The sequence below is a fragment of the Papio anubis genome, chromosome 13, assembly GCF_008728515.1.
Source record: "Papio anubis isolate 15944 chromosome 13, Panubis1.0, whole genome shotgun sequence".
Lineage (NCBI taxonomy): Eukaryota > Metazoa > Chordata > Mammalia > Primates > Cercopithecidae > Papio > Papio anubis.
Genome location: NC_044988.1, coordinates 103,539,568 through 103,553,673, shown reverse-complemented (window position 1 = coordinate 103,553,673; position 14,106 = coordinate 103,539,568). Strand labels below are relative to the sequence as shown.

At 51.1% G+C, this 14,106-nt stretch overlaps 1 long non-coding RNA gene across 1 annotated transcript in view; it reads right to left on the bottom strand.

Moving 5' to 3' along the window:
• LOC103878068 overlaps window positions 1–14,106 on the bottom strand; it is a 48,734-nt gene that overhangs the window by 32,526 nt on the left and 2,102 nt on the right. The window lies entirely within an intron of this gene.

Here is a 14,106-nt window from a genome sequence, read left to right as displayed (position 1 = left end):
AGCGCAGCTACTGAGGAATGGGAGTCAGTGGGTGATCCCAGCTCTCTCAGCCCTCAGAGGGACGTTCCGAGGCACGTTCCCCGTGGCCTCCAGGAGCCTGAGCCCAGCTGCCCATGGCCGTCACCCTTCCACTGGCTTTCCTCCCCCAGTGTCACCCTTCCCTCACTGGGCCTCCTGGGGTCTCTGGTCCCCAGGTCCTCATCTCAGGGTCTGGGGGGTCCCAGCAGTAAGTGCTAAATAACCCACGGCAGGGAATATGACTGGTTCTCTCTGGGAGAAAGGAGATGGAGGCGGGTCTCCTGCAAATGTGGTTGTAACGCTTCCTTTAGAAGGTCGAATCTGTGCAAAGCGCCTGCAGTGGGGAAAGCAGTGGATGCACCCAACCCCCGGGGAGGCAGAAGAGGGAGAACATGAGGGATGAACTCTTGAAGGTAGGTGGGTGGGCTATGGGGGTTTCTGGCTCCATTATTCAAACCATACTAGGAAATCATCAGAGACTTTTTTTTTTTAGCTTAATGAATTCTTTTTTTTTTTTTTTTTTTTTGAGACAGAGTCTTACTTTATCGCCAAGCTAGAGTGCAGTGGCGCCATCTCCGTTCACTGCAACCTCTGCCTCCATAGTTCAAGCGATTCTCCTGCCTCAGCCTCCCAAGTAGCTGGGATTACAGGCATGCACCACCACACCCAGCTAATTTTTGTATTTTTAGTAGAGACAGGGTTTCACCATGCTGGCCAGGATGGTCTCGATCTCCTGGCCTCATGATCTGCCCGCCTCAGTCTCCCTAAGTGCTGAGATTACAGGCATGAGCCGCTGCACCCGGCCTTTTATTTTTTTTATTTTATTTTTTTAAAGACAGTAGGGGAGTGCAGTGGAACAATCACAGCTCACGGCAGCCTTGACCTCCTGGGCTCAAGCGATCCTCCTGTCTCAGCCTCCAGAGTAGCTGAGGCTACAGGTGCACATCACCATGCCCTGCTGATTTTTAAATCTTTTGTAGAGATGAGGTCTCACCATGTTGCTCAGGCTGGTCTCAAACTCCTGGGCTCAAGCAATGCTCCCACCTTGGCCTCCCAAAGCCTGGTATTACAGGCATGAGCTGTGAGCCCAAGCCAACCATCGCATCCCCTGTGACTTGCACGTATAGGCCCAGATGTCCTGAAGTAACTGAAGAATCACAAAAGAAGTGAAAATGCCCTGCCCCTGCCTTAACTGATGACATTCCACCACAAAAGAAGTGAAAATGGCCAGTCCTTGCCTTAAGCGATATTACCTTGTGAAATTCCTTCTCCTGGCTCATCATGGCTCAAAAAACTCCCCCACTGAGCACCTTGTGACCCCCACTCCTGCCCACCAGAGAATAATCCCCTTTGACTGTAATTTTCCTTTAGCTACCCAAATCCTTTAAAACGGCCCCACCCCCATCTCCCTTCGCTGACTCTCTTTTCGGACTCAGCCCACCTGCACCCAGGTGATTAAAAAGCTTTAGTGCTCACACAAAGCCTGTTTGGTGGTCTCTTCACACGGACGCGCATGACATGAGCCACTGTGCCCGGCCAAGCTTCATGGACTTCGATAGGGCACACTTTTTATCACCACCACGAAAACCAAGAGCTTTGCCAGCCACTCCAGACCCCCTCCATGGCACCCCCATGGCCACAGCCCTCTCCCAGCCCCCAACGTCACCACCGTCCTGACAGGATCTTGTCTCCCTTGTGCTTCTCTACACTTTCATTTAGGTCAAATTATTTAATATCTCCATCTTTAAACATGACAGGTTAGGCCAGGCGCGTTGGCTCACGCCTGTAATCCCAGCACTTTGGGAGGCCGAGACGGGCGGATCACGAGGTCAGGAGATCGAGACCATCCTGGCTAACACGGTGAAACCCAGTCTCTACTAAAAAAATACAAAAAACTAGCCGGGCGAGGTGGTGGGCGCCTGTAGTCCCAGCTACTCGGGAGGCTGAGGCAGGAGAATGGCGTAAACCCAGGAGGCGGAGCTTGCAGTGAGCTGAGATCCAGCCACTGCACTCCAGCCGGGGCGACAGAGCGAGATTCTGTCTCAAAAAAAAAAAAAAAAAATGACAGGTTAGTCAGGGCCACTTTTGTATCTGATGTGTCTTTTAAATCTCTTTTCCCCTACAGGTTCCACGCCATCCCTTTCTTTTCCTTACAGCTGATCTGGGGAAGCCCTGGGGCCACCCCCTGCCAAGTTCCCCACAGTGACAGTGTTGTTGGCTGCCCACCGCCCCCCTCCAGCTCACAGATCAACACCCCCTCCCTTGTCCAGTGGGTTTCCTGTAAGGAGGCAGCTGGAGCCAGTGGCTGGGGCCAGGGGCTCCATCGCACTCAGGCCCTGTGGCTCTTTATCGGGACACAGAAGCCTGATGCTCCCCCTTTTCGCGGGGTCAGTGCCTGCATTACCTACACTCATTCATTCTATTCTCTTTTTTTGAGACAGAGTCTCGCTCTGTCACCCAGGCTGGAGTGCAGTGGCACAGTCTTGGCTCACTGCAACCTCCACCTCCCGGGTTCGAGCAATTCTCCTGCCTCAGCCTCCCGAGTACCTGGGATTACAGGCATGTGCCACCACGCCCAGCTAACTTTTGTATTTTTAGTAGAGATGGGGCTTCACCGTGTTGGTCAGGCTGGTCTCGAACTCCTGACCTCGTGATCCGCCCGCCTTGGCCCCCCAATCCTTTTTCATTTATCAGTCGGACTGCTTAAAAAAAAAAAACTCCCCGATATGGGCAGGAAGAATGCTAAATTTTTACTCACCTGTCTCTAAGATAATGAATTGATTGTTAGCCTCCAAAGATGATCAATTTGTTTTCTTTCTCTCTTTTTTTTTATTATTTTTTTAAAGACTACAGTGAACTCATGGACTTAAACTTCTTGATGGGTTTTGAGTCACTGCAATTATCCTCACCAAATCTCAAGCTGTCCCATCTCTGACACGTGGGGCCTCTTCAAGTTTTCCTCACTCATATTTGTTTGTCCGTTTGTTTGTTTTTGGATGGCCAGCAGGAGAGCATCCACAGTCCGTCTCTCCAGCCAGGGAGGAAGATGACAGGACCTCCGTGAAGGTGAGATCCAGGTCGGCAGCCTCTGGTTCCCCCGCAGTTAGGCTGGAAGGTGAGGCCTCTGAGTCGGCCCCTGGGGTGGGAGCACCAGCTCCAGAATACACTTTAAACCTGTCCCCAAGGCCGGGCGCGGTGGCTCAAGCCTGTAATCCCAGCACTTTGGGAGGCCGAGGCGGGCGGATCACGAGGTCAGGAGATCGAGACCATCCTGGCTAACACGGTGAAACCCCGTCTCTACTAAAAAATACAAAAAACTAGCCGGGCGAGGTGGCGGCGCCTGTAGTCCCAGCTACTCGGGAGGCTGAGGCAGGAGAATGGCGTGAACCCGGGAGGCGGAGCTTGCAATGAGCTGAGATCAACCCGGGAGGTGGAGCTTGCAATGAGCTGAGATCTGGCCACTGCACTCCAGCCTGGGAGACAGAGCAAGACTCCGTCTCAAAAAAAAAAAAAAAAACAAACAAACAAACAAACAAACAAAAAAAACCTGTCCCCGCAAATCAGGGTCTCAGGTTCCATGTTACCCTATCCGTCTGAGGTTTTTTTTTTTTTTTTGAGACGGAGTCTTTGCTCTGTAGCCCGGGCTGGAGTGCAGTGGCCGGATCTCAGCTCACTGCAAGCTCCGCCTCCCGGGTTTGTGCCATTCTCCCGCCTCAGCCTCCCGAGTAGCTGGGACTACAAGCGCCCGCCACCTCGCCCGGCTAGTTTTTTGTATTTTTAGTAGAGACGGGGTTTCACCGTGTTAGCCAGGATGGTCTCGATCTCCTGACCTCGTGATCCGCCCGTCTCGGCCTCCCAAAGTGCTGGGATTACAGGCTTGAGCCACCGCGCCCGGCCCCGTCTGAGGTTTTTAATTAAGTCTTGACACCAGTGGGTAAGAAAACTAGAAGGCATTGTCAGGGTAGAGATGAAACCGCCATTGCAAAATTATGAGCCAGTGAAAGAGACGAACCAACTCCACTTGCTTCTAAGCTCCAAGCTGTCCTTGTTCATTCCTGGGTGTAAGGCTGAACTCACTTTGGGAGGAATTTAGTTTATATTAATAGTTTATAGTTTGATATAAAGAGAGTAACAGCCCTTTCCCAAAACAAACCCCCTTCTTGCCTGGGGACTAGACTGCCTTTGTAGGACTAACAAATTAGCCACAAGATTAGAAATTATGGTTTAGGCATAGCGGGAGGCTGCAAGATTCTGACTCTCCCCAAACTGCTCCTGGAGATAAAATCACGACTGTAAAACCTAAGACCAGTGCTTGAGGTATTTTGCAGACCCTGCAGTCGATGGATCAGCTGGCACCACCCAGATCGACAAACTGGCTCATCTGATCTTGTGGGCCCCACCCAGGAACTGACTCAGTGGAAAAAGACAGCTCCGACTCCCCATTTCATTTCCGACCAGTCAGCACTCCCGGCTCGCTGGCTTCCCCCACCCACCAACGTTGTCCTTAAAAACTCTCATCCCTGAAAGCTCCGGGAAACTGATTTGAGTAATGATAAGACTCTGGTCTCCTGCACAGCCGGCTCTGCATGAATTATTCTTTCTCCACTGAATTCCTCTGTCTTGATCAAACGGCTCTGTCTACACAGCAGGCAAGGTGAACTCCTTGGGCGGTTACAGAGGTTGTAATGTATTCATCACATTTTTACAAGTTTGACTAAGACAGGATAAGAGTCCTGGGTTTGGAGCAGGACATTCTGAATGGAGCTTTATTTGCCATCGGTCCAGCCATATGACCCAGGGTCTCTGGACTCCCAGGGACACAGGCAGCCCAAAAGGCAGTTCTGTCTTACCTCAAGCCCAGGAAGACAAGATAATATGCTGGGATAATCCCTGAGAAGTTTCCTTCTCCTCCACCTTAAAGAAGTAAAAGGAAAATAAAAATCTCAGGACCCCAAACTCACTATGCCAAAAAGAAGAGTTAAGAGCGGGAACTGGGTCACCCAAAACTACCTCCCAGTTTCTTCCTAAATAGACAGATGCAAAGACAGAAGGCCACTCCCCTCCCCAGGGGGCCTCCCCCACTGTTTGCTCACAAGGAAATACCTTGTGCTCCCCAAGATCTTTTTTTTTTTTTTTTTTGAGATGAAGTTTTGCTCTTGTTGCCCAGGCCGGAGTGCAGTGGCATGGTCTGGGCTCACTGCAGCCTCCAACTCCTGGGTTCAAGTGATTCTCCTGCCTCAGCCTCCCAAGTAGCTGGGACTACAGACGTGCGCCACCATGCCTGGCTAATTTTTGTATTTCTAGTAGAGATGGGGTTTCACCATGTTGGCCACGCTGGTCTCAAACTCCTGACCTCAGGTGATCTGCCTGCCTCGGCCTCCCACAGTGCTGGGATTACAGGCCACACTTTTTTTTTTTTTTTTTCTTTTCCTAGAACTTTGTCCTAAAACAGAGTTCTATTGAATTTCACTCTGACAATGTAAATTAACAGCTTATCTGCACAGGTAAGGGACAAAGACCGGACTAGAAGTCTTCCCTCCGCTCACTGGAGACAAACTCATCTTTGACTCCCTCCTCTACTGTTCTTCCTAGGTAAAGATGCAGGTTCGCAGAGCACAGGATGAATGCACAGTTTACTGTTCCTCTTCCCCCTTTCACATGTAAAACAGGGATTCAGGGAAGGCTCATCAACACCTCAAAAGAATGCAACTGCTGGCCTCTTTTATCTATCCTCCCATTTTTTTCTTTCCATTTTTCCCTACTGCCTGCTCTTTTCTCTTTGAATACTGAAGTATTCACACCTTTGGAAATCGTGCAGGCCACAGCTCCTCCTGTGCCCCTTCGGACCCACCCAGCCCGCGGAGCCCGTCCTTTTCCTGAAGTTGGGGATCCGGTTTACCGACACTTTCTCCTGGGCACATCCTCAACCCCGGCAAAATAAACCTCTCAATTGACGGAAGCTCCTCAGCCATTTTCTTTGGTGTACAAAGCACAGGCTCATCTTCCTGTGTCTATTCCGGGGTTTTGGGGCAGCAGAGCTCCGCCTCCATAGTCTTCAGGATCTGTTCAGCCGGTTCAGCCTCAGGGCCAGGCTGGGTCCTCTGCACCCCACGCTGTGTCCTCTATCGCAATGACCCAGACAGCGCTGCTTCTCAGATGGCTCTGAAGAAATGTTTCGGGGTGTCTGGGGACCGTACAATACCTTCCTCCACGCTCAGATTCCAGGGTTCTCCCTTGACCATGGACCACTTCCTGGGCACGGCTGCAGAAATTAGCCAGGCATGGTGGCACGCGCCTGTAGTCCCAGCTACTCGGCTTCCTGGACACGGCTGCAGACAGCTGTCACCTCCCTAAGCTGAGCCTTAAAGACCAAGGACCCACTTTCCCAGTCTGCTCTTGATTCTTCAGAATTTTCACAAAGCTGGGCCGGGCGCGGTGGCTCACGCCTGTAATCCCAGCACTTTGGGAGGCCGAGGCGGGAGGATCGTCTGAGGTCAGGAGACCAGCCTGGCCAACACGGGGAAACCCCGCCTCTACTAAAAATACAAAAATTAGCTTGGCGTGGTGGCCAGCACCTGTAATCCCAGCTACTCGGGAGGCTGACATAGGAGAATCGCTTGAATCCTGGAGGTAGGGGTTGCAGTGAGCCGAGATCGCACCACTGCACTCCAGCCTGGGGACAGAGCAAGACTCCATCTCAAATAATAATAATAATAATAATTCTGTGCTGGTTTCCTTCTCTTCCTCCACACCAGAGCCCAGAGGCTGTGGTCTACAGCTGCCGGCCATGCCCCTGCCTCCGTGGAGACCTGGGGTTATGTCAGATGTCCTGCTCCATCCTTTAAGAGCAGGAGTGGCGTTTTCACCAAGGGTATGCACGGCTTTTCCATCCCCTTTCATCCTGGGTGACAGAGGCTGCAGATAATCACAGCCTGGGATTCGAGGGAGCCTGACTAGTTGTCACCTCTCTCCCCCGACTCAGATGGTCTGCTTCTGAGCCCATCTTCTGCTGTGAAACTTACTCCTGAACGCCTTCGCTTGATTCCGAGCAAAACGTCACAGTTCATACTGTGTTGATGTGCACAAGCTGTAGGTAGACGGCACAGAGCACAACAATAGCTCGCCTCTGCCCAACTGTTAACCAGGCAGCTGGTCACCCAGCTCAGCTACCTGCATAAAAGCCTCGGCGATCCCCGTGGACCACACTGGAAGTTCTCCAGCGACTTCCACGCTAAGAACTATGTCTAGGGTTTACATCTTTCTTACTGGCGAACCTCCTTTTGCCTTTCAGGAGTGTGACTGAGGAACCTCTTAGACTGTAACCGGAGACGCTGGTTTCAGAACGCAGGTGGAAAGGTCCGCAGCTGCTGCCACAGAAACAAGAAGGGGTCTCCGGGCAACAGGCTTGGTCTGGGAGTGCTTTCGCCTCTGTCCTCCACCTCTCCCCTCTGGGCAATGGGCTTGGAATGGGAGCGCTTCACCTCCGCACCCACAGCTGTCTCCATGCATGCACCACCTCCGCAGGGGCCTGGCGGGGCAGCTCACCTGTACTTTGCTCCCATCCTGGGCACTGAGGTGAGTCAGATGTGGGGGCAACCACACAGTAGCACCCCACTCATCGGCCCCACTTGGGGCAGTGAAACAAAACACTGCTGATCAAAAACTCAAAAAGGAAAAGAGAAAAATCAAAAGTCCAGACTCCCAGGGAAATGCTACATCTGAACTTCTGATTCAAGGGACGAAAAAAAACGAAAGCAGCTGCCCTCCTCAGGATCTGCCGGCCCCAATTTGTGCGCACCCTTGGTTCCCAGCCATCTCTGCAAGGAAGACCCTTGGAAAGGGGTCTCCCTCCTCACTGAACCCACCATCACAGATGGGACCTTCTGAAGCCCACAGGTGGCAAAGGGAGCCCACCCTAAGGTCCAGCTTTGTGTGCGGCCACAAGTAGATTCATGCCATCTCGCTTCCCTTTCTAACATGAGCTCGGGGTGTCATGATCCATCAAAGTAGACCTCACCATTTCCCTTCATGACTACCAGGCTGAGAGAAAAGTGGGCAGATGTTTCTCCCCGGGAAATACTGCTGCAGGAGTGGCTTTGAAGGTTACCTTAGGTTGAAGCTAGGCAGTGTCTTCTGGGGCATAGAGAGGCTTGGGACACCTGCCTCTTCCCGATGCTCAGCCCTCAATGCCTTCTGGCCTTGGATGGTCCTGGGCTGGTGCAAGGTACAGCTTCCATGCAGCCCTACTTTTCTCTACAGCGCCAAACTAACTGCTACATACAAAAAAAAAAAATCTATAGATACATATTTCAGAGAGGGTCTTGCTCTGTTGCCCAGGCTGCAGTGCAGTGGCACGATCAGAGCTCACTGCAGCCTCAATTTCCTGGGCTCAAGCGATCCTCCCACCTCAGCCTCCTGAGTAGCTGGGTCCACAGATGTAGGTATAAATATATATATACATATTTTTTTCTTTTATTTTAGAGACAGAGTCTTGCTATGTTGCCCAGGCTGGTCTCAAACTTCTGGGCTCAAGCGATCCGCCTGCCTCAGCCTTCCAAAGTGCTGAGATGACACGCGTGAGCCACTGTGCCCGGCCAGAAACTACAAATCTGTATCAAGACTTGCAGAGGCTCCTTACCCTCCTCTACCTCAGAATAAAGTGATTCAGGACATCATGAGTAGGTTTTTATACAAAAACATCAAATGTTCTGTATTGCCTTTCCAAAACTACGAGAACGTGCAGTAGAGTCCCTCTTCTTTCTGCCAAAGGGAAACTGAAATAGAATCATTTCCATGGATCTAGGGGAAATTTTTGAGACGCAAGAAAACTGTGACCTTTCTCGTTTTTACTCTGCACCACCTTCATATAACAAGAGTGTGGAAACTTCCTCGTGAGAGGAAGAATCTGCTTCCCTCATTACGTTGGCCATCACTTTAACCTTGACTGCTAACATCCTATTTCAGAGTTGTAAAGCTAAGTCTTATCAGCTTATCATTCCTGATACAGCTTCACCAGCCTCTCCAATGAACATGGTTGAGATAACATTTCTTAGAGAGACTTAACAAGTGAACTACCTCTTTGCCTAAGAGATGGAGAACGTAAGCTCCTAGCAGAGTTTCTGAAGTAAGAGATTCCAATGGCTGCTTCCCAAGGAAGGAGGGTCCTGGGGAAGTTGGGGTGACACAGGGCAGCTGCCTCGGCCCCCTTCAGGGCAGGAGCACTCCATGGTCCCCGGCTGCCCAGCCCAAATGACACTCCCAGGCTGAGGTCCCCAGGGGCAGCCCACGTCCAGTGGCCACGCAGGGGGTTTAGAGGCGTAAAGGCCCGGCCAGTTTCCTCAACAGGGGCCATCTGAGGGGTTGCCACGCCCAGAACTCCCTGAGAACTGGGGCTGAAGCCTCCATTGTGGGCCATGTGGACTTCCTCGCCACCTCCTGCCCCATCCTCTGGGCTCCTGGGGGGTGCCCCGGTCAAACCCTCACACATGACCTTCTCAAGTCCATGCAGCTCCCCTGCCCTGGGCAGGCTCCTGTCCAAGAGGTGGTCTGGGTCAGAGATGCTCACTTCCTCTGGCCTTCGTCACCTTTGCCTTTTCTCTGCAAGGTTTTCCTGCCTTTGAGGAGGGGGCCACCTGTCCCACCACACTCCTGCTGGCCCCTCCAGGCCCTCCTGTTTGAGGAGAGGAGCAAACACAGAGTGTTCAGAAGAATAAGGGCCTCGCCTAGACGTATTTCTACAGAATCAGAGCAAGAAAGTCATTTTTCTCCCAGATCCTGAATTGGAGGCATCCTGCTCTTGAATAAATCCAAGGTGACGTGTCCTCGTTTCCCAATGACGATGCACGCGGGGCCTCCTGAATAATTCTCCTGTCTTGGGGCTTGGTCGGCTTCCAGTTTAAAATGCTCCCTCATAAACAGATCATCATCAAATCACGTTGTCTCCTGACCTTATAAGTAATAAACTGGGTAAAATTCACGCCAGGAAAATTCTAAGAACATAACGATCAAGAAATGAATCCACATAAAGCCATTCAGAGTCATTTCTGGGTAAACGTTTAAAATTCTTCGCTGCAGAAATAGAATTTCTTTTTAGACGGAGTTCCGCCTGTCGCCTTCAGGCTGGAGTGCAGTGGCCGGATCTCAGCTCACTGCAAGCTCCGCCTCCCCGGTTCACGCCTCATTCTCCTGCCTCAGTCTCCCGAGTAGCTGGGACTACAGGCGCTCTGCCACCTCGCCCGGCTAGTTTTGTATTTTTAGTAGAGACGGGGTTTTCACTGGGTTAGCCAGGATGGTCTCATCTCCTGACTCCTGTGATCCGCCTGCCTGCCTCCCAAAGTGCTGGGATTACAGGCTTGAGCCACTGCTGCCTCGCCAGAAATAGAATTTCTAAAGACTGAATCAAGTGGGCTCCTTGGACCCGGGTGGGAAGGACTGGGCCCCCCTTCATGTGACTTGGGCCGGGATGGAGAGCGTCAGCTGCCTCACCTGGTGGCAGGTCTCCATGGACAGGTAAACGTTTGCAGGGCTGTGCTCATGGTCATGAATATTCATGTCCTTCTGTTAAACAGCCTATATGAGTCGGTTTATGTACAAAGGAGAGGAGAGCTCACCGTTCTATTTTTTATTTTATTTATTATTTATTTATTTTGAGACGGAGTTTTGCTCTTGCTACCCAGGCTGGAGTGCAATGGTGCAACCTCGGCTCACTGCAACCTCCACCTACGGGGCTCAAGCAATTCTCCTGCCTCAGCCTCCAAAGTAGCTGGGATTACAGGCACCCACCACCACGTCTGGCTAACTTTTTTTTTTATATATATTTTTAGTAGAAACGGGTTTTCACCACGTTGGCCAGGCTAGTCTCAAACTCCTGACCTCAAGTGATCCACCCACCTCCACCTCCCGAAGTGCTGGAATTACAGGCGTGAGACCGGTATGCTCACTGTTTTGAAATTTTAAATGGTATAAAAGAAGACAACACCAAAAGACAACACCAAAACGTCCCCTCCCCCTTGCTGGCCTTCCACTCAGGCCGCTCACCTGGGTCCCGACATCTTCGTGCGTGTTCTGCCGGGTGGCGCGCCAGCCCACTCTGCTTCTGAAAGCGTATTGGGGTGACACTTCACATCATTCTGCTGCAAGCTTTTTCCATTTTCTTATGCTCCCTGGACTCCTTCCACACTGGGGCACATGGACCCACCTCCCTTCCAGCAGAGGCCCAGCGGTACAGGAGGTACCAGGGTTCATTTCGCTGTCCCCATCTGGTCACTTAGGGGGCTCCGCTTAGACAAGGTTGGAGCAGTCCTTGTCAGTGCGTGCCTGGACAAACTGTGTGCACGTAACTTTAGGACGAAGGGCTAAGCAACACTCAAATGTGACCTGCACTTTATAGTTAACAGACACAGCAGGATGACCTCCCAACAGACACTGTGTCCTCGTGCCAGCAGGGTCTGGGGTGCCTTCATCCTTGAGTCCTCCCAGGGGACTGTGGAGCTTCCTTGTGTGGTGGGGAAATGCTGCCTTCTTTCATTTGAGTTTCTTTGTTTTTGTTTTGAGATGGAGTCTCCCATCCCAGGTTCAAGCGATTCTCCTGCCTCAGCCTCCTGAGAGCTGGGATTACAGGCGTGCACCACCAGACCCAGCTAATTTTTTTTTTTTTTTTTAAAAGAAACAGGGACTCGGCTTCCTGGCCAGGCTGGTCTCCAACTCCTGGTATCAGGCGATCCGCCCTCCTCGGCCTCCCAAAGTGCTGGGTTTAGAGGCGTGAGCCACCGAGCCCAGCCCCTGAGTTTTCTTTAATTATGACAATGTCACTAATTCTGTAAAGGAAAATAGCCACAGAGGGACTGACTGCTGGCTTTTCTCATGAGCTCATATTTTGGTCCCCAGCAGGCCCTCAGCCATCTCTCCCAGGTGGTCTCTCCACTCCACATGGAGAGTGACCTTGACGTGGCCCCACTGGACTCTTTGTGCCCTTCACAGAAGGCCAAGCGGAGGCCCAGAGGGGAGCAACAGCCACACAGGGGCCCAAGAGCCCACCAGAGCTCCTCAGGTGAGACGTGAAGCCCTCTTCACCTGTCCCTGCTGCCACCGCCCATCCACTGTGGACAGCAGAGCCCTGGGCTAGGTGGAAAGATGCCAGGAGTCCTCACTTCCTCCATGGCGGATGATGAAGGTAACCCTGTGTGCTGACCCCCGGAGGCACCGACTGCACAGCGAGGAGCCTGACTAGGGGGTCCCAAGGCCAAGGCCAGCGCCTCTCACAACAGGAGAGTCTGACAATGACAGACGCCCCCTCCTTGTTCCTCCAATGAAGGCCTCACAAGGCACTGTTGAGGCCTCCTAAGAATTTGATAAAAAAATAAAAAGCACCAAACAACCAATCTCTGAACGTCGGTAGCTTCAAAAAGGAGTACAAGTGCTTGCTGTTTTGAGAAACTGTTTATTACGTGCCATACACTCTGGCCCAGGAATCTCCCGAAAGCCCTAGGTCACACTCCTCCATGCCCTACGCTGCTCTCTTACTTTGGAATTCAGGGATTAAATTGGTGAATGATTATGAAATCTTAGAGTGGTAAAAGCTATCCCAGGCCTTACCCCAAAGCCAGAAACCACAAAAGAAAACTTGATAGATTTAGCTACAGAAGAACTTTAAACCTCTACGTAGTAAAAAAATAAAAAGGCCAGACACAGTAGTCCACATCTGTAATCCCAGCACTTTGGGAAGCCAAGGAGGGTGGATCACTCAAGCCCAGGAGTTCAAGGCCAGCCTGGGGAACATGGCAAAACCCCATTTCTACAAAAACAAAAACAAAAACTAGCCAGGCGTGGTGGCGTGCACCTGTAGTCCCAGCTACTGGGGAGGCTGAGGTGGGAGGATCACCTGAGCCTGGGGAGGTTGAGGCTGCAGTGAGCTGTGATCACGCCAGTACACTCCAGCCTGAGTGTACACAGAGTAAGCCCTGTCTCAAAAAAAAAAAAAAAAGTTAAAAAAACAAAATCCAAAGTCAAAAGAAAAATGACAGAAAACTAACTGCAATGTACAAGAGTATACTGTACTACTGTACAATACTCTGTGTTATTGTACTGTTGTACAATACAGTTTTTTGTTGTTGTTGTTGTTGTTTGAGACAGAGTCTCGCTCTGTCGCCCAGGCTGGACTGTAGTGGCACGGTGTCGGCTCACTGAAACCTCCACCTCCTGGGTTCAAGCAATTCTCCTGCCTCAGCCTCCTGAGTATCTGGGGTTACAGGCACCCGCCACCACACCCAGTTAATTTTTGTATTTTTAGTAGAGACGAGGTTTCATCATGTTAGCCAGGCTGGTCTCAAACTCCTGACTTCAGGTGATCTGCCCACCTTGGCCTCCCAAAGTGCTGGGATTACAGGCGTGAGCCACCGCGCCCGTCCACACATTGCATTTACACTCTTGTACAGAGTAGCATATGGCACAGAGAAGGGCTAAATTCCTTACAGTAACAAGCTCTTAGAATCCCTAAGAAAAAGACACATAGCCCAACAGAAAAACAAAAAATGGGCAAAGAACATAGACAGGCAATTTTCCAAATGGCCAATAATAAAATGAAAAGATGTTCAACATCACCAGCAGTCAAAGAAATTAGGATTCCAGTGATGAAAAGGGCTGTTTCGCCTACCAGACTGCCAAAGACATAATGCAATGACAGCATCTCAGGGCTGGCAAAAGGACAGGCAAGCGGGCATGCCCGCTCACCAGTGAGTGGACGGCAGGCTGGTCCCGCGTTTCTGGAGGGCATTTTGGCAAAATGCAGCACAGTCTTTGGTCCGCCAGCCTCTTCTAGGGATTTGCCCGCAGGAAACGCTTAGAGCTGCTCTAAGGACGCATCATGAAAGCTGTTCACCACAGCACTGTTTTAAAACCTGTGAAGCAGCACGCCAAAACCTTAACAGTCCCTGTCTCTGGAAAGTCATCTTATTCATTAGATCATCTCCCCCAAAGTTGGGTATTGAAAGAGTATTATTTTATGAGAAAAAAAAATGGTTTTTTGAAAAAATTCACGAAAGCATTAAAACAATGCTTTAATGGGTTTCCTGACCCCAAAATTGGCCCTCC